The sequence below is a fragment of the Podarcis erhardii genome (genome assembly GCF_964252035.2).
Source record: "Podarcis erhardii genome assembly, chromosome: 5".
NCBI lineage: Eukaryota > Metazoa > Chordata > Lepidosauria > Squamata > Lacertidae > Podarcis > Podarcis erhardii.
The window spans coordinates 75,876,639-75,898,600 of record NC_138509.1 but is presented as its reverse complement, the minus strand read 5'-3'; positions in this window follow the sequence as shown (position 1 = coordinate 75,898,600).

Genomic DNA, 21,962 nt, shown 5'->3' with positions numbered 1-21,962 from the left:
AAAAAGAGGAAAAAGCAGTATAAACAAAGTAGGGGGAAAAACATAATAGCATCATAACAACGGAAAGCTGAATCATCTCGTCTTCTAGTATTTGCCTGTGATTTTTCAAAGTGCTAAGTTTCTCTATTAAAAAGACATGGAGATCTTGTTTTACAGCATATTTGAAACACACAGAAAAATGCTACATGCTGAGCAATGAAATTGAATTTTTTTCCTCCTCTTGAAAGAGACCTATCCATTTCATTCACATCTGCCATATTTTTAAGTAAAAAAACAATAGGCATCTACAAAAATATTTTGGTAAAATCCATGGAAGTCCACAGGGGTCCTGAAACCCAGAGAGATATTTCTTCCAACCTTCATATGAATAACTCATCCATTGCCTCTGTTCTTATTTAGCTCAAATGAAATAATAGCAAGGAGATGCAGAAAACCTATTCTCTGTTCTTCTTTCCAATACTTTGCACTTGTTATAAGGCGATTAATAGAAGCAAAGCACTTTGTGTGTTAAATATTGCAGGGTCAGGACAGTTATCTGTTGGCACGTAAATATTTACAAAAGATTGTGCTGGAGAAGTTGTTCATTGATTTCATTTCCCCCCCCCCTTTCTTCTTGCCCTGAAAAAGGATAGATTAAATTATTACCCTATGCAGCCATGGGAAAGCAATCAACACAAGAAATCATGGACAGTGATTTTGCCTTTACAATCACAGTTTCGTAAATAGCAATCTTTAAAACTGAGCGCCTATAACTTACATTGTTTAAGCCTTGAAGCAGAAGAGAAAACCAAAACATAGAGAGTAAGCATAAGAGAGTTATTATTAAGTGGATATTATTGTTGTTATTATTATTAAGATTTATTACCCGCCCTTCGGCATAAAGTTTCCAGCGTGGTTTTCATTGTAAAAACACAATGCTCAGATCAAGTGAAACAACCATGTGCAAGGCGTGCGTGTGTGTGTGTATAATTTAGTGCAATCACTCCATCAGTGCAAGGATTTCTGCTTGTGCAAAGAACATTCTCCGCTTCTCCTCCTCTCATGTGCCCCGAAAATCTGTTCTAGGGGCTCCCCCAACCCTCTGCAGTAGTTTTTGGACTGGCACAGGGCACACAGGAGGGGAAGAGGTGGGGAAACACCACTTGCACAAGCAGAAATCCTTGCACTGCTAAGATACCCAGTATTGTGCCGTAATACATGCGATTATAAATTAAGAAAGCTTAGTAGATCAGCCAGTCTACTACAGCAATGTTGGGATGCCATCTTGTTCTTATGTAGGTTTGCAAAGGGGCAGTTCCACTAGAGTTATCCTGTCTCTGATTTTCTCACTCCTCTTCTGCTCTTCTGCTCTTGAGAAAGGTAAAGGACCCCTGGACGGTTAAGTCCAGTCAAAGGTGACGATGGGGTTGCGGCACTCATCTCGCTTTCAGGCCGAGGGAGCTGGTGTTTGTCCACAGACAGCTTTCTGGGTCATGTGGCCAACATGACTAAACTGCTTCTGGCGCAAGAGAACACTGGGATAGAAACCAGAGCACACAGAAACACTGTTTACCTTCCACAGTGGTACCTATTTATCTACTTGCACTGCCGTGCTTTCAAACTGCTAGGTTGGCAGGAGCTGGGACAGAGCAACAAGAGCTCACTCCGTTGCAGGGATTTGAACCGCCAACGTTCAGATCAGCTAGCCCAAGAGGCTCGGTGGTTTAGATCATCAGCCTAATGATTTGTCTAGCCTTCATCCTATCAGAGGTGGATATTGGACAGCACAACCACTTTTGCTGTGCAGGGTGCCATGCCTAGGGTGTGCCACAGGGTGTCACAACTATGGTGTAGTGAAGTGAGCAGAATGAAAGGTGAGAGGTGGGGGTGGGTGGGCATGCCAAATTTTGGCCTCGCACAGGGCACTGCTAAAATATGAAAGACCAAAGTTTGCCCCTATCCTATTACAGTCGAACCTCCATGATTTCAGGAAGCAAATGAGGAAAACCTCTAAGTCCTTCTCAAACCCCACAGTTTGCTAATTTCAGAGGAGGTAGTTTAGGCCTCCGTCAGGCAGATTCTGCTCTGGAAAGCTAAACCACATTCCAAACATGCCTGTAAATTTCTAAAACCTATTATCAATATTAACCAAGCAGTTTACTGCTCTGTAACCCAAGTCTCATGCTGACAGAACCTTCCTGTGGCTGGATTGCATGCAAGAGCAGGGCCTTTTTCACTTGGTGGCTCTTACTGAAACAGTGTCTTCCGTCAAAGCTTTTACAATAAGGTTGAACAGTCATGTAACCACCTTTTTCTTTCAGGAGAGAGGGGACTAAAGGAATCTGTTCCTGTCATATATTCATCAGTTTAATTGTTTATAACTATAGTTATTCAGCATGTAGAACTGATTAGGACAGAGAAATAGGTCCTCCTGAGGAATATAATCAAATACACATGTTCTGAGTTTCAGGGGGAACAACTGCCCTCTGTAAATGACTCCCTAAACAAGAGAGGGAAACCTTTAGACAGTCCTATTAGACTGAAGACTACCACAATATGCCTTACTTAGAGCTGATTATCTTTCCTAGGACTTCAGGTGTCCAATCTGACTGTATAGCCTTCCTAAAGCACTTGTAAAGCCCTTATAAATAAAGGCTTTCTAAGAATTTTAAGAGCTGGCTGACTAATGTTTATTCCCATGGTGTAGGGAAGTTAGGAGAGCAACTGCCCCACAAGCCACTGCTGAGTAGAATACAAAGACTTTGTTCTAAAATATGAAGTAGCAGCCATAGGGAAACTGAACAGGCCTTCCCATTCCCGCATGCTACACCTCATTTCTTTTTATAGGCTAGCTCTCTTCAGCTGGCTATTACTCCCAGCTGTCTTTTAAAAAGACTTAAAGGGAAAACCCATACTATATCTTCATGCCGTCTAGCTCAGTATTGTCGATTCCGACTGTCATGGGGTGTCCAGGGTTTCAGACAGGTGATACTCCCAGCCTTACCTGGCAACCGCAGGGATTAGAACCCCAAGACCTTCTGTGTGCTAGGCAGATGTTCAACCACTGAGCTACAATCAAGAAGGAATACTTAACTATGGAAGAACTAGATAAAACCTTGGTTGAGCATGGTCAATTGTTCCAAAAGGCTAGGTGGCAGCCTTATGCAAAGGTGATACAATAAGGGAGAACTTGAGACATTTATTTTATTTTATTTTATTACTTTTCAAGTTTATACATTTCACTAATTTAATACATTTCACTAATTTTACAATCATTTAGACATTTCAGAACTTGACTTCCTTCCCCCTTTTTCTGCAGTTCTTCACATTTGTTTCTAATATCTTCTGCATATCCAAATTAACTTAATTTGTTCATTTATTCATCTTCTTTAAATATGTACTCTTATAAAATTGCAGGTTGGTACAATAATCCTGCCAATGTTTTTATCTGTTTATAATGTATCTGTAAATATTCAATCTTTATAAAAGATTTGTTATCTTGTTTCCTTATTTTTCCGGTAAGTTTTGCCATTTCTGCATATTCCATAAGTTTTTGTATCCATTCTTCCTTTGCTGGGACTTTTGCTTCTTTCCATATTTGGGCACTATAGTAGCATACATGAATAAGTTTCTATACAATTTAGGTAGTTCTGTCCCTATAATTCCCCAAAGAAAAGCTTCTGGGTTTGTTTGTTTTGCAAAGATTATTTTACACTTGAGACATCTTTAGGCAGAATATTGGGAGGTGACATATTTTTCCAGATCTGAGGTTGTTACGCCTCCCACCTTTGAGAAAAATAATTTTTAATCACATAGACACCATCTACATATTCAAACCACTGACCAGTTTGTACTGTGTTTTCATGGGTGAGCATGCAAGATTCTTCTTATACTGTTTTAACTGCTATTTTAAAAAGGTTCCTTTCATGGCAAGCTGTTAAATGGTGGTGGTAATCCCATTAAAAGTTGCCAAGTTTATAATCCTCACCCATTTCCCTGAAGATTCTCACAGCACCTTCTTCGGGACTTGGAGACAGGTCACTTCTCCCACACCCTTTAGCAGCTATGAAGTGAAGCATTGTGTTTCCCAAACTGGATCATAATGGCTGCTCATATAGCCTGGATTTCATAAATTATCCATAGGCTCATCAATTTACTCCCACTGATTTATGATTTGAAAACAGAATGAGTCATTCATGGCATTATACAGAAAGTGTGGAAAGTAAAAGCAATTGGAAAATGTATCTGGAGAACATCCTTCCAACAAACTACTCTGCAAGCAGGCTTCTCTACTAAGGACACTCCTGACTCCTGCTTCCCACTCTCATGGTCAGTGAGCCACTGGAGGAGGATGTTCTCAGGGTGCATCTGTGACTGCCCTTGTTGCGTGCCCTGGACTTGGCTGCTTCTCAAAACCATATTTCCCTCCCTGGGTTGGTTTTTCTCCTCAGTGGGCAGTATGATCTCCACAGGTACGTTTCCGATCTCTGTAGTTCATTTCCAAGCACAATTCAAAGTGTTGGTACTTTTAAAGCCCTAAATGGCCTCGGCCCAGGATACTGAAGGTGTGCCTCCACCCCCATCATTCAGCCCGGACACTGAGGTCCAGCGCCGAGGGCCTTCTGGTGGCTCCCTCACTGTGAGAAGTGAGGTTACAGGGAACCAGCCAGAGGGCCTTCTTGGTAGTGGTGCCTGCCCTGTGCAACGCCCTCCCATCAGATGTCAAGGAAATAAATAACTATCTGACTTTTAGAAGACATCTGAAGGCAGCCTTGTTTAAGGGAAGCTTTTAACATTGGATGTTTTATGTTGTTTTTAATATTCTGTTGGAAGTCACCCAGAGTGACTGGGGAGACCCAGCCAGATGGATGGGGTATAAATATATTGTTGTTGTTATTATTATAGGTACATTCTGATCAGGGAGCTATGGGGGTGTTGTCTTGTGTTGTACAACTTCTATTCCCTTCTTTTTGTATGTGTTATGCTCTCGGGACTCTGTTGGTGGAGCTGACATGAGGGGGTTGCCTGGTAGATGGTGACATGTGACAGGGACTTCTCAGTAGCAGTGACTCATTTTGCGGAATGCCCTCCCTGGTGAGGTACATTTGTTTCCTTCATTATTAAATCTTATGAAGAAACTAAAAAAAATCCTGTTTACTCTGAATTGAGTGGCCGAAAGACCAGTTTCTGGCAACTCTGAAATGCTTAGCCGTGAAGGTAGCTGACTGTTTCTTATAAGTTTTAGACTATATTTAGAAGTTTTAATTGTATTCTGTTAATGGTCTGTTTGCCCTCATGGGCTCCTTTGGGAGGAAAGGCAGGTTGTAAAATTAATAAATGTAAACATTCATTGAATATTTATTAAATTTATTATGATTAATTATAACAAGGAATCAGTGGCTGTGAGCAGCATAAATCCTCTTCCTGGACTTGCAGTAACAGGTTCGTGGCCACTGGCTTTCATGGAGTGAGGGTGCTGTGACATCGTCATGCACTCTATGTCATGCGGTCATGCGGTGGTCTCTCTGTTGTGGCTCCATTACTGAGAACTCATTGCTTCTCTGGGAGAATTCATACCCTCCAACATATCTCCAATGAAAATAAAGACGTCCTATTCCATCATCACCAACATCATCACCATCATTTTATTATTTATACCCTGCTCCATCTGACTGGATTGCCCAGCCACTCTGGGAGGCTTCCAACATATATAAAAACATAATAAGATATTAAACATTTTAAAAAAATACTTCCCTATGCAGGTCTGCCTTCAGATGTCTTCTAAAGGTTGTATAGTTACTTATCTCCTCAGCTCGGGAGCAGGGGGCATAGCTCCATATCCTCCAATATTTCTCTGATAAAAATAGTGATGTCCTGCTGCACACTTCAGTATTTCTCCAGTGGAAACAGGGACAGATTGAGGAAAAGCAGGACACAAATCAGAAACTAGGACGGCTTCTGTAAATCTGGGACTGACCCTGGAAAAGAGTGATACTTAGAGGGCCTGGGAACTCTCAGTGGCATAATCTCTAGCTGGTGGGTGGGCTTTGGTGATGTTTCCAGGGGCACTGGAGAACACATCTGCCGGTTTTAATGCCTCTTCTGCATTTTCTGATGGTGTGTTGTGCTCCTCCCAGGCTGCACATGCATCAAGTATGGCAGACAATATTCTGCTGGTGTGGTTGCAGTGGTGGCGGGGGTCTCCCCAGTCCTGGTGCAATGTCAGTTGAGGGCTGCTATGTGAAGCATTACTGGACCGGTGAGGTGGAATCAATGACTGGGGAACCAGACTGGAATTATTAGTGGGAATGCTTAATTTTACTCTTTCTTTTGTTGTTGTTGAAAGAGTCCTTTGAAAAACCTCTTCAACAATCAGAATTCTTTCTTCTTAGTCACTTGTCAACATTGTTCTCTAGCCACTTTGAAAGGAACTCAAAGAGAACAGCTCTCGTGTTATATACTGCTAAGTGTTACCATATATATATCAAACTATTTCAGCTGCCTTCTCCCCCCACCCTCCCGCCCTGTTCTCCTTCCAAGTACAGAATTTTCCTCAAACTTGTCAGGAGAAACAGCAGTGTATGGAGAGGAGGCAGCTGTATGAAAGTCCATTAAACATGGTGGTGATCTCTTTTTTTAATGATTCCCCCCCCCCCTTTAATGATCCAACCTCCTCTCTTGTTTGCCAGTAGCAATGTGTCAACTTCTTTGTTTATTTGTTTTGCGCTTGTTAATACCACATGTCACTCCCGATGCTCATGTAGGGATGGCTTTTGCCAGCTCCCAGCAAGCTAAATACCTTGTTTCGTTGTCAAGTGCCAGCACCCTTTCTGTGCAGAACATTTTTATTAATCATTCCAGCACCTTGGGAGAAAAAGCTTCATACAAAATGTGTGTCACATGCTAACAGTGAGCGAGGTAAAATCCCGAATCCACGCACAAAGGCTGCAAGCAGCATGAACCCCCACATGCAATGCCAGGTGCTTATTGCTGGATAGAGATGAAGTGGAGCGCTCTGCTTTCAGTCCCCACAGGGCAAATGTTCCTACCACTACAGCTTCTGTCAGATGGCCTGGGCAACACATGGCTGGTACCCCGGTGTAATTCACAGTGAACCCTTAGGCAGTGGCGGAGCAAGCCCGGGGCGGAGCCAGCCACCCACGGGCCCAGCCAAGCTGGGGCAGGATGTTCCGCAGGGCCTCTGAGGAGTCTGCCTGCCTCCTCCCACTCAGCCGCCCTATAGCTGGTGGGGAGGCAGCGGGCCAACCATTTGGGGCAGCATGGAGCCTGCGGGCACCCAAGCCACCACGTCACTCCCAGGAGAAACATGTGGCTCGGGCGCGCTGCAGGCCCAGCGGTGAATGCCACACGGCATTTTGTCACCCCCCTCAGTGGTGACACCCGGGGCAGACTGCCCCCAACGCACCCCCCTTCCTCCGCCCCTGCCTTGAGGTGATTGTGCTATGTTTGTAGCTCAGCTTTTGCAATGCTTTTGCAGCCATGATGTATTGGTATATCGTGATCTTTAGCTGGTAATGTATCAGGATATTGAAAACCAAATATCGCCCAGCCCTAGTCCCAAATTCAAACCCTGGCATCTCCAGGTAAGACTGGGAGAGACTTATGTCTGAAGCCCTGGAGAACCTCTGCCAGTCTTTGTAGACAATGCTGACCTAGATGGACAAAAGGTCTGACTCATGTGGCAGCTTCCTATATTCTTATGTCCCCTTGAAATCCATGGGGAAATGAACTCTTCCACCAGTTCTAAAGTACAATGGTTTCAATACCATTTAGGCTTCTTTACACACACTTGGGCTCTATAACTACTGTTCTTGTTTGTGTCATTTTTTGCATTAGCAATGTCAGCATCATTCTTCATCCTTTACGTATAAAGGGTCTAAAACAACTAGGCAATCTACACACATTAAAAATAAAGCAGGCCAGAGGTCCTTTTAGAGCCTACCCTGTGGTGGTGGCTACAGCAAACAAGGAAAACCTTTCAGCCTCCATTGCTTTAGCAGTGTCATTGAGCAGAACAATTTTAAACTTTGCAGAATCTCTTGGGTGCGATATGTTTGTAAAAACACTTTGCTGATAAAATAAGCTCCATCAAATCACTTGAATGATACATTAGATACATCATGCTACATGATACAAAAAACTGCAGGCATATAATTTTCAGTTCCAAGCTAATTTTGGATTTTGTGGCAGAGATTCAGCCTTTATGCCACCTTCCTGCTCTAACCAAAGAAGAAACCGCATGAACCACAATGCTTCCTTTTTCCTTTTGCATGCTGTAATGTTTATGTGATTGCTCCCAAAGTTATCTGTACTGCAACTCACTATGTCCTGAAAAATAATAATATATGGACTGGTTTCTAAAGAACTTATGATTGGTAGGTTTCCAGTTTGTGGTGAACTGGTGGTGTGTACTCAGTGCCATGTGTACAGATCACATTGACAAGTGCTGGTGGGAGAATCATTCTTACCAATGGGTGCAGAAGCCAAATCGTACACATCATGGTGAATGGCCAAAATAAGCACATCACAGACTCAAGAAGAACAGTAGTATGAGTGGGCCCTGAATCACAATTTAGGCTTGTTTTGGACCATTTATAAGTTACTTCTCTAGTGTGTCTGCATCCATTGCAAAGGTCCATTCATATTGACTTCATCTTGTAAACAATGGCCACATGCAAAATGGGCTTTAAAAAACAAAAAAATACAGTACATGAAGGCTTGGCAGACACTTCTCACTTGTTCATGTACATCAGACCCTCCAAGTGTTCCTATTTTCCAGGGGCATCCCTGATTTAGAGAAATTTCTGATTTGATCCAGAAATGTACCACTTTCCCTTAGGATGCCCCTATTTTCATTGGAGAAATGCTGGAGGGTATGGAGTTATCTGACCCCTAAGCCATCTGGAAGCAATCCTGTACAGTGGTGTCCCACAAGACGAATGCCTCACAAGACAAAAAACCCGCTAGACGAAAGGGTTTTCTGTTTTTCGAGGCGCTTCACAAGACGAATTTCTCTATGGGCTTGCAATTTTTTTCGCTCCCCCCCTTTTTCTAAGCCGCTAAGCTGCTAATAGCGGCTTAGCTGCTTTGCCGCTTTGCCTCTAAGCCGCTACTAGCCGCTAAGCCGCTAATAGCGCTAATCCACTAAGCTGCTAATAGGGTTGCTTCGCAAGACGAAAAAACCGCAAGACGAAGAGACTCGCGGAACGGATTCTTTTCGTCTTGCGAGGCACCACTGTATAGGGATTTTTTAAAATGTTTAATGTTTTATTACATTATTACATTATTATTACATTATCTTGGAAGCTGCCCAGAGTGGCTGGGGCAACCCAGTAAGATGTGTGGGGTATAAATAGTAAAATTATTATCATGGAATGGGACGTCCCTATTTTCATTGGAGAAATGTTGGAGGGTATGGTACATATTCTGTTTTTAAAATAAACAAACTTAAATGCTGGACAGCTCAAGAATAGTTTGTTATTCCATTTTCCAGTTTATTACTTTAAAAGTAGTATTATACGAAAATTTCATGTGACGCATGGATCACTTTTCTCTAGGATATAGTTTTGTATATTGTAGGTCCTATGTCATGTCTCTGTTGCTATAGAAACTATAGAAGAGCAAAAGCTTGTGCAAAACCTTTTAGGGAGGGGGGAGGGAAACCCTGCATTCTCAACTGTTTTTAAGTTGAGACTGTCCTCACTTCAGAGACTTACAGCAAACGCACACGAAAGTATGATTTTAGCATTAAACACGAGACGAGTCTGTGATTGCATGTATTTGCAGTCTTGTCATTTGGACAGAAAGACCCAAGAGCAGATATCCAGATTTAAATACAATGGCAGTTTTGTATTGTTGTTAGAGGTGATTAATTACTCAAATCCACTGTGAACCATTCATTCAGTGCATGGTGTGTAAGCCCAGTCCTTTTATCTCCAGTATTCTGTAACATCCAACTGGTTAGTTTTACTCCACTGAACTAAACAAGGGTGTGGGGCCTTCAGAGGCACACACTTTGGATAAATACCACTGTACATTTGCCAAGAGGGTCTCTAAAATCAGCTCTGTAAATGTCATGATCCTTAAAGCCATTGTGGTCTCCATGAAGAGAGTTCCTTCAGCACATTTGGCGAGGCTGCCTAGCGCACACTTTGTTTTCCCAAGAGATGAAAGCAGAGCAGTAAACCATTTTTGTACAATGTCATTCTCCCACAACAGTTTATGAAAGAAACATCTGTGACAAGAATCTCTAATGTTGTTCCTCAAAGCCGCAGCAGACGCTAAAAGGGAGTTGTGCAAAAATCAATCTCTTTCCAAGGCCTTCCAGACCATGACACTTGATTTGCTCAGTTTCACATGTAGTAGCTCCTTCACATGTGCTGAGACACTGGGATATTGAAAGAGGGGATTTCATTCAGGCTCAGCCTGAATAAACAGTTTTGCCAGATAGCGTGCAAATGTACGAGTTTGCATTACCTCAGAACTGTTCAGAATCCTGTTGCTTTGGCAGCAACAGGGGAAAATTGCAAACACAGGCTTTTTATTTGCATCCATTCGATTTTGTGATAAGATTGTACTATTACATTTACATCCCACATGGTTCTCCCCTTACCCATTTTATCCTCAAAACAACCCTGTCAGGAAGGTTAGGCTGAGAGAACATGATTGGACCAAGATCACCCAGTGACCTTCATGGGGATTTGAAACCTGGTTTCCCAGGTCCTTGTCTGATTGCTCTAACCACTACACCACATTGGCTAGATGGAGACAAATGCCAGTTTACTACACATTTTACCTCACCGCTGCACCTGTTTTGTGGGCAAATTCTCCTTACCACTTGGCAGATGATAAGGCTTACTCAAAATGAAGCCTGACACCCCAAGATAGTGTGAGATTTTGACCAGCTTCAGCCCATCTGAAGCTGATACAGGCTCATCTTGTCTTGAGCCCAAGCAGAGCGTCGTCACACAGCAGAAGGATAAGCAGTATGTGCTACATTCTTAATTTTATTTACACTTCTATGCTGAGAGAATACAAACATGCATCTTGCCTCTGTGAGAGCAGAGAAGCAACACCTCTCGGAAACAAAGAACACCGAGAGAACAGTGAAAAACAGGAAACCAGTGAACGTCACATCCAGTCTCCCATTCCCATGGGAATCCAACAGTAACTCTGACTGTGGAATGCAAAACAATGTCTCGTGACTGCAGTTGCTGCTCAGTGAGGGAAATAGAAACCAACAGATAGCTGTATCATCTGTATTGATCTGTCAAATGTTAATAAGGATTTTTAATATTACTTCTTTACCCTAGAAGTAGGCACCAAAATCAACCCTATAGCCAAAATGAGGTCCCACAACTTCCAGATGCCATGAATGAATCAGAATTGTAGAGTTGGAAGGGACCCTGAGCGTCATCTAGTCTAACCCCCCTATGATACAGGAATCTCAGCTAAAGCATCCATGAGAGATGCCCATCCAAACTCTGATTACAAACCTCCAGGAAGGAGAGTCCGCCACCTCCCAAGGGAGAACGTTAAACTGTTGAATAGCTTTCTGTCAGAAAGTTCTTCCTGATGTTTAGTCAGAATCTCCTTTCTTGTAACTTGAATCCATTGGTTTGGGGCCTACCCTCCACAGAAGGAGAAAACAAGCTTGCTCCATCTTCCATGTGACAGTTTTATAGATATTTGAAGATGGCTATCGTATCTCTTCTCAGTCTCCTCTTTTCCAGGCTAAACATACCCTGCTCCTTCAACCATTCCTCATAAGGCTTGATTTGCAGACCCTTGATTATATTGGTTACCCTTCTCTGCACACCTTCCAGGTTGTCAATATCTTTCTTAAATTGAGGTGCTCAGAACTGGACACAGTATTCCAGTATGTGGTCTGACCAAGGGAAAATAGAGTGGGACCGACCATTGCTTCCCTTGATCTGGACACTATACTTCTGTTGATGCAGCCTAGAATAGCATTAACAGTGTGCTGCATCACGCTGTTGACTTGTGTTAAGCTTGTGGTCCACCAAGACCCCTAGAATGAGCAATGAATGTGTACAGATGGGAGCCCGTTCATATTCTTTGCATTCATTTCGGACTGAAAGAATAATGTACCAAACGGGCACCATTCAGTCCAGTTTTTCATTTCCTCCGAAATGAACACAGATTTCTAGCAAAATGGGCTCATCCAGCCTCCCTCCCACTCTCAAGTCGGAGATCTTATCCAGTCTTAATAACTGGGGATTTCAGGGACCAAACTTAAGGACCAAAGACATGCAGATCACACACTTCACCGAGTCTTGATTATTGTTAAAGAACTGCCTCCTATTAGAGTGCCCTGCAGTTCCATGAGCCACAATGGATACTTTTTTATTTCACAACACCTCAGCTCCCAGGATCAGACTCACAGTGTGAGGATGCTAATAAAAATCCATTGTTGTTGTTTATTAAGTCTCCTGCCTTTGACAGGCAAAGGCCTTCCGAAATCCCAAATTGCAACTCTAAGGAACCAAGTAACACAATGTAATAAATCTGGCACAATACTGGACACTAAATATCCTCATCCACTGCGGTAAACAGGCTCAGAAACTGCTTACAGAAACAGGGTCATCAGCTTTAATGCTTAAGCAAATACTTAAAGAGGGTGAATAGTTCTACTGATTTTAAAAGGACTATTCACAAGCCAGTGCCAAGGACCTCCTTAAAATGCTTTATTAACTTGTAGGCCACAGTGAAAAACAAATATAATCAGCAACAGCCAAAGGGGGAAAACTTCCAACATTAAAGGAAAGCAGCTGGGAGTCAAGTTTGTGCATTCTTTTCAAGAAGATAAATAAGGAATAGAACAGGCTGAATATTCCTGCACAGTGTATATAATGGCAAGTTCTTATATCTGGGTTTTTTTTTGGAGGGTGCATATATTAATCTAGAATAAATGATTTTCCATGTAGTGTTCAGTACATGGAATTAACATTTGATTTCAATTTCCAAAGCCCATTTACTCACAGGGCAAATTAAAGTGTTTTATTCTCAAGAATGAAATGCAAAGATTCAGTCTCGTGCTACCTCATAACCCCCTCTCTCCCTTGGGAGCTGCAATTAAAGTTTTTTATATGAATAGTCATTTGGTGTGCAAGGTATTAAGCTGAAATACTTGGGATGGTTGAATTTTCCCATCGTACTGCAGCTGGCTTGTACAATGCACCCAGTTTTACTATCAAACATTAGACTTGTGAGTACGGATTATGTAATTCGGAGAAACAAATATGTAATGGGATTTACTATGACATGCTGTACCATGATGCTCATATCTGGAATCTTATAGCAGATGCATTTAATAGAGTAATCAGTATAATATAGAACTATAATTCAGCACATTCTGTAACAAGATAATGACATTATTATATCACCACTATTGAGAGTTTATTCTCAAAAATGAAAATATGGCTTCTAGATGTATTGCATTAAGGACAACGACAACATATATTTTGTCTGTTCATTTTCCCACCCATCATTTCTGGGGGAATAGCATCACAAGATATGTACTCATGACTTGAGATCTTGTAAATTCCAGGTGCAATGCTGCTAAAGGAGCTTTTCCCACTAGACTTTCATGAACGTTAGTATGTCCTCCCAGTTGCTGGTTCAGCTAATGGCTGTGTATCAGAACAATTTACAGAATGCATTTCCCCCTGCAAAAATTATCCCAAGCCAATCCTCCTCAAGCACATGTTCATGTAAATATATTTAATGTGTGCAATGCACAAAGCCTCTCCTCTTCCTGAGGGGAGCAGTTGTGAGCGGGCCTTGCTTCCCGCGCTTCACAAGGGGTGTGGGTGGCCCCCTGTGTCACAGAGAGTTCCGGGCCCACGTCATGCCCACAGCCAGCCAATATGGCTGGCTGGGGGGCGTGGTTTGCCACTCTTAAGTGAGCATGGGACTGTGGCTCAGCCTGTTTGTTTCCTGCACACACTGATCTCCCTCTCTCCCTCTATTCTCGTGCATTCAACACCTGACCTTGCTATGGACCTCAGCTGGTTGCCTTGGATGTCCAAGGGGCCTGGTAGGAATTTTTTCCACTTGGCAGATTGGCACCAGCTACTTGGTTTTTCTTTTTTTTTTCTTTTTTTTTAAAAAAGATTTTAATTAAAATTTTAAAGGTTACATAAGTCACAACAAAAAACACACACCCAATTTAACAAAAAAATTAAGCAATACATAAAAACAAGTCACATCAAAAGAAAAAGATAAAAAATGGAAAACAGACAAAAAACAAGCAAAAAAATGCGTAGAATCAAGAGAAAAAGAAAAAAAGAAAAGAAAAGAACAAATCAAACCTTTACATAACTTTCCTTCTTTAACTTATTTCTTTGACCTCCTCACACCTCCCCTCTTTGTATTCTGATTCAGTTAAATATTCCAGCAAATCCTTCATCCTTGTTTTTATCCTAATAATTTATCTTAATATACTGTAGTTTAACATTCTCTTCTTTCACCAATTCATCATCCATTTTTACTTTATTTAATCTTATTTCTCATTAAAACTAATATATTGAACTTAATCTCTTAAGACATTTCCCCTAGGGTCATAAAAATTTCATTCCACGATTTTTCCATTTCTAATTAATTTTAAAAAATAATAATCCTTATATACACTTTAAATTCCCAATTTCTTTCCTCCGTCTCCCCTCCCCGGTCCCGGCCCCTGCCCTCAGTTCCATCAACCTCCCAGCGTCCATCAACCAGGAGATCTGATATCCGAGGCTCTTAACTCTTCTTCATTTCCCTTCTGCCGATCTTCTTGATAAACTTTGGTGCTAAAAAGCAGATCTCGGGGGAGCTCCAACCCAACAATGCTTATATTCCTTCTTGACAAGTCTGCCAGGTTTCCATAATTAAAGCTAGGGCCCATAAAGTATTCCAAACCTTGTTTCACAGTTCTTCCAAGTCCAAAGGCCCCCGAAGCTCCAATCTCCTCCTGTAATCCTCCATTTGCCTCTTTAGGGTTAAAGCTCCCCCATATTTTGCTTTATATTCAACAACAGCAACAACAGCAAATTTCTCCTTCTCTAATTCATCAATTTGTTCAGTTAAGAAAGATTCTTGTGCCGGGTTCTTGTCGACTTCTATGCTGATGCCCACTTTTGTTCCCAAGATATCAATATTAGTAGCCATGACATCTATCTGTTTATGCAGCTTTCCCAGCAGATAAATTGTCCTATTCAGAGCAGACGCTACTTCTTCCTTTACCGACATTCTTAAGAAATTCAAGGTCAAAACTAGTTTCTCACAGTCCTTATCTTCAGAGTAATTTCGCAGCTGCACACTTGTAACAATGTCCCAAAACTCCCTCTAGAGGGACAGCTACTTGGTTTTTCGCCTACCTAGTAGCAAATCTTCACAACTTTGTAAGGTTTGACAGGCATTGGGAAATGTGTTGGAGGGGAGGTTGTGGCTATCACCTACCCCCCCCTTTGAAGGGGATTCCGTTAAAGGAATCCAGTAGTCTTGGTTCCTGTCTGAAGCCCATGTGGTGGCTATGGCCATGGCACGACCCTCCGGTGCCTCTTGGGGAGAGCTTCCAGTTGATTTGCATCAACAAGCTCTCCCTACAGGTTGTTAACCCTTGTGTGACTTCCTGCAGAGCGGGCAGGAGTCAAGTACAGTGGTACCTCGGGTTAAGAACTTAATTCGTTCTGGAGGTCCCTTCTTAACCTGAAACTGTTCTTAACCTGAGATACCACCTTAGCTAATGGGGCCTCCCACTGCCGCCATGCCACCACTGCACGATTTCTGTTCTCATCCTGAAGTAAAATTACTATTTACCCAAGGTACTATTTCTGGGTTAGCGGAGTCTGTAACCTGAAGCGTCTGTAACCTGAAGCGTCTGTAACCTGAGATACCACTGTATAGTTGGTTCGAATCCAATGCCTAAGCCAGTACCACTCGCATTCTGTAACCAATAAAGTTGTGGCCTTTTTTAGCCCATTAACCTAAAATACTTCTGTCCATGTGTCTTATTTCAGCATAAAGCAGGGGACGGGGCCTCAACTCACAACTTCAGATAAGACAGGCAGCAAGAATGGTTTTCCTTCCATCTCCTGCACTCAAAGGACACCAGTATGAATGGAACTTGAGGAGGAAGATTGACCTCAGCTTGATTGCTACAATCACTTGAAAGCAGAACGTCTTAAAGCAGATTTCTTCCTGTACATTTTGACATCTCTTATTTTTCTCTTCTGCACTTATTCAAAAGCTAAAGGACATTTGCACCAATTAAACCACCCACCTGGATCAAACCAAATATCCACCTAGTCTAGCATCCTGTTTTCGACAGTGACCAAACCAATGCCACTGGGAAGTCCATATGCAGGACACGAAGGCAATAGCCCTTGCCCCCAGCAACTTCTGTTCAGTAGTGCTGTGCTGAAATTTGTCCTTCAGTTTCTCAAAAGCTCTCTTCATCTGCAAAAGAGGCTTCTGTTGTTCTGCTTCTCTCACAGTGTTCATTAGAATGTTTTTTATACTTTCAGTGGTTGCAAGGTTGAATTTAATGCGTTGCTCTTCAACTGGTGGGTAAGGACCCACTAGTGGATTGTGGCCTGATCCAAGGTGGGTTGCAACAGGGCCACCATGCAAATATGTGGTAAAAGATTAAGAAATGGGTCCCCAAATGCATAGGGTCCTGGGTCTGAAATGGTTGAAGATACCTGATTTAATGTATTGTTATGAAGTGGCCATAGGTGTGTGTGTGTGTGTGTGTGTGTGTGTGTGTGTGTGTGTGTTTGCCAACTCTCTGTAGCCTGCCCAGCTGCCTGTACTCCCTGAGTTCAAAAAGCTTCATGGGAGGAATTGCCTCATGATGTCTCCCTTTTGGTTTTAACTGAAATGCAGGAAAATGGGGTGGTGATTGCTGAGCACATGAGATTGATGTGCTTGCCACTTTCCAAACACATCTCTTCGAAAATTAAAAGACTTTGCTGTTTTTAAAAAATGACCACAGTGACCAGGCACATGGTGGGCAGCACTCCACCATCTGCAATTACAGAAGAGGGGATGTCTTGGAGTTTTCAGGAACTGTAGGCACCCAGGGATGCTGCAGAGGTCAAGAAAGGGTACCCACAAGTTAGGTAAGTAAACAAAACTCCTGCACCCCACATATGGTAATTTCTCCCAAAATGTTTTGTCCTTTCTGGGAAATTATCATTGTGATTTCTTTTCTCAGTAATTGATGGGAAATTATTATTTTTTAAGTGCAGAATAAATGTTCAGTTCTGTACTTGTAATCAGAGGCATGCTGTCTCAAAACCTGGAGGCCGTATTTAGTTATCAAGATTAGTAACCATTTATAGGTGTAACCGCCAGAAGCAGCTTAGTCATGCTGGCCACATGACCCGGAAGCTGTACGCCAGCTCCCTCGGTCAATAAAGTGAGATGAGCACCACAACCCCAGAGTTGTCCGCGACTGGACCTAATGGTCAAGGGTCCCTTTACCCTTTACCTATAGCTGTAACCACCATGAATTTATCAAATTCCCTTTTAAAGTCACCGAACCAGAGAATTGTAGAGTTGAAAGGTACCCCAAGGGTTATGTTGTCCAACCCCCTGCAATGCAGGAATCACAGCTACAGAATCCCAGAGAGACAGCCATCCAAGCTTTGTTTAACAGCCTCCAATGGAGGGGTGTCTACCACCACTTTCCTCATCCTAAACTAGTGGCCATCACCACCTCCCAGCCCTACCACATTATAATAATGTCCTTGTCCATCCTGGAGAGTGTTTGCCTTCATTTTTTTTTTTTTTTAATATTTTTATTAATTTTACAGAATAAAAAAGAACAAAGAATAAAATACAAAAGTTTCATAAATCATATTTCTTTTACAGAATCTTTTGGACTTCCCCACATCTTCCCGAATCTGCATTATTTATAATACCAATTTCAGCATTTTGTTATCTTATTTCATCACTTATTGTATCTTTCATTTTGTCATGTTACCCATTTCAATATATTTATAACCCAATGTTCATAATACAAAGTCTTCAGCTATTTATTATCTTATTTCCTTACTTATTGTATCTTTCAGTTCGTTATTGTATCTTTCAATTTCATGTTACCAAAGTCAAAGTTATTGTAACCATGATCTTATATATTGTGATTAAAACGTAATGCAATAAAGATTTTTCTTAATTTCACCTCTCTTTTCTTGTGCCTTAATTTTCATTTCACCTAATTACCATTGCTGGGGCTAATATTTCCTAAAAAGTGCATTTTCTTAACATTCATACAGCTTATAATATTTTTGTAAATAGTCCTTAAATTTTTTCCAGTCCTCTTCCATTTTTTCTTCTCCCAAGTCTCGGATTCTGCCAGTCATTTCCGCCAGTTCCATATAGTCCATCAACTGCGTCTGCCATTCCTCCAGTGTGGGTAAATCTTGTGTCTTCCAACACTTTGCGATGAGAATTCTTGCTGCTGTTGTAGCATACATAAAAAAAGTTCTATCCTTCTTTAACACATTCTGGTCTACAATGCCCAGAAGGAAGGCCTCCGGTTTCTTAGGCAAGGTATATCTAAATACCTTTTTTAACTCATTATAGATCATTTCCCAAAAGGCCTTCACTTTCGGACATGTCCACCAGAGATGAAAGAACGTCCCTTCCGCCTCTTTACACTTCCAGCATTTATTATCAGACAGGTGATATATCTTAGCAAGCTTGACTGGGGTCATGTACCACCGGTATATCATTTTCATAATATTTTCTTTCAGGGCACTACATGCCGTGAATTTCAATCCGGTGGTCCATAACCTTTCCCAGTCCTCAAACATAATGTTATGTCCAATATCCTGTGCCCACTTTATCATGGCGGATTTGACTGTCTCGTCCTGTGTATTCCATTTAAGCAGCAAGTTATACATTCTTGAAAGTAATTTGTCTTTAGGTTCTAACAATTCTGTCTCTAATTTCGATTTTTCCACCTGGAACCCAACCTTTTTGTCTGTTTTGAAAATTTCCCGAATTTGGGCATAATGCAACCAGTCTCGCACCTTACTTTTTACATTTTCAAAACTCTGCAGCTTCCAATTGTCACCATCTTTTTCTATTAATTCCCAATATTTTGGCCAGTAGGCCTCCATGTTAAGTCTCTTGCGTGCCTTGGCCTCTGCCGGTGAAAGCCACCTTGGTGTTTTACTCTCCAATAAGTCTTTATATTTTGTCCAGACCATAAAGATTGCTCTTCTAACAATATGGTTTTTGAACATTTTATGAACTTTAACCTTGTCATACCACAAATACGCATGCCACCCAAAAGCGTTATCAAACCCTTCCAGATCTAGGACATCGGTGTTCTCTAACAAAAACCAGTCTTTCAACCAGCAGAAGGCTGCAGATTCATAATATAACCTCAAGTCTGGCAGGGCAAATCCCCCCCTTTCTTTCGCATCTGTTAGTATTTTAAACTTAATTCGGGGCTTTTTGCCCTGCCAAACAAACTTAGAAATATCCCTCTGCCACTTTCCGAAGCATACCACTTTGTCCACAATCTGCAGGGTCTGAAACAAAAATAACATTTTCGGCAAAACATTCATCTTTATAGCTGCTATTCGGCCTAACAAGGAAAGTTTTAGTCTTGTCCAAGTTTCCAAATCCCTTTTGATTTCTGACCAACATTTCTCATAGTTGTCCTTAAACAAATTCAAGTTTCTAGAAGTCAAGAACACCCCTAAATATTTTACCTTTTTAACCACATTTAATCCTGTCTCTTTCAAAAACTCATCTGTTTCTGTAGACGTTAGGTTCTTAGCTAAGACCTTAGTCTTTTGCTTGTTCAACTTAAATCCCGCCACCCGACCATAATCAGATATTAAATCCAAAACTCTTTTTGTGCTAGAAACTGGCTCCTGTAATGTTAGTACCAAATCATCTGCAAATGCTTTCAGTTTATATTGTTTCACTCCGACCTCAATGCCCCGAACTGACCGGTCCCTTCTAATCATATTCAAAAGCACCTCCAGGACCGAGATAAACAATAATGGGGATAGAGGGCACCCTTGTCGTGTCCCTTTTTCAATATTGAATTCCTCCGTCACCACATTGTTTACTATCAATTTAGCTTTTTGGTCTGAATATATTGCTTCTATACCATTTTCAAACCCCCGTCCCACTCCCACCCCTTCCAAATTTTTCTTCATGAACATCCAAGAAATGTTGTCAAAGGCTTTCTCCGCATCAATAAAAATTAACGCCGCTCTAGTGTTAATATTTGTTTGTAAGAGTTCCAAGATGTCAATAATGTTTCTCGTGTTGTCAAACAAATGCCTACCCGGGAGAAAGCCTGCTTGGTCCTTGTGAATCACTTCATTCAATACCTTTTTAAATCTATTTGCCAAAATGTCTGCAAAAATTTTGTAATCCACGTTTAGGAGTGAGATGGGACGGTAGTTCTTAAGTTGAGTCTTTTCAGTTTCTGTTTTAGGAATCAATGTGATGAAAGCTTCTTTCCACGTTTCTGGTGCCTTCTTACCCTCCATAATCTGGTTACATACCTCCATCAAGGGTTGTATCAAATAGTCCTTCAAAACCTTATAATATTTGGAGGTAAGTCCATCAGGGCCTGGAGATTTGCCTAATTGGAGGTTCTGTATGGCACTCTCGATTTCCTGCTGTGTAACTTTAACATTCAGGGTTGTTCTCATTTCCTGAGGAATTTTTTGTAATCCGTTAGTTTTAATAAATTGATCTATCTCAGATTCTTTCTGCGGCCCTTGTGCATAGAGATCTTTGAAATATCTCTGGAAACATTTCCTAATTTCTTCAGGCTTCTGAACCATTCTCCCTTCAATCTCTAGATTTGTAACTGTATTTAATTTTTGTCTTTTTTTCAACTGCCATGCTAGCAGTTTCCCACATTTATTTGCTGAATCGAAAGATCTTTGTCTCATTTGTTTAATTTTCCACTCCACTTCTTGGTTTATCAGTTTCATATATTGGGCCTGGAAAAATTTCACTTCTCTCAGCACTTCCTTAGACTTGGGCCTAGATCTTAATTTCCTTTCACCCTCACTTATTCTCTCCAATATCTTCTGCTTCTTTTCATTCCAGAGTCTTTTCTTTACAGTGTTTTGTTGTATTAGAAACCCTCTCATCACCGCTTTACTTGCGTCCCAGATTGTTCTTTTTTCCACCGTAGTGTTCAGATTTATCTCAAAGTAATCTTTTAAAGTTTTTTGGGCCTTCTTCACAATCTCCTGATCTCTGAATAAAGTGTCATTCATTTTCCATCTGAAGGATCCGGTTATGTTTAGTCTCAATTCCATTTTCAAAGCATTATGGTCGGAGCAAGTTTTTGGGCAGATTTCCACTTTTCTAGTTTTAGGTGCCAGTCCTTTAGTTATCCATATTTGGTCGATTCGTGTCCATGACAAATGAGCTTCAGAAAAGAAAGTTCCTTCTTTTCCTAGGGGGTTCTTGACTCTCCATATATCAATCAAATCCATATTGTCTGTCATTTCAAAAAAAGTTTTAGGTAGTCTGCCTTCTTTTGTTATATTTACACTCTGCGACTTATCCATATTTACAGAGACAACCCCATTCATATCTCCCAACATAATAATGTTGTTATAATCCAGATAGTCCAGTAAAGTCTCATGCAGCTTCTTAAAAAATTCCGATTTTCCATCATTTGGCGCATAAATTCCTAATATCAAAAATTTTTCACCATGTGTGTGAATTTCAATAGCCAAAATTCTGCCTTGTTCATCTTTAAATAGAAATTTCGGTGACAGGCTCTCCTTTGCGTAGATCACTACTCCTCTTTTCTTAACTCTGTCCGAAGAAATAAATTCTTGGCCTAGCCTTTTATTGATTAGCACTTTCCGATGAAGCCTTGTCACATGTGTTTCTTGCAGACAAATAATGTCCAATTGCTCTTTCTTCAATATATGGAATACTTTCCTTCTTTTTTC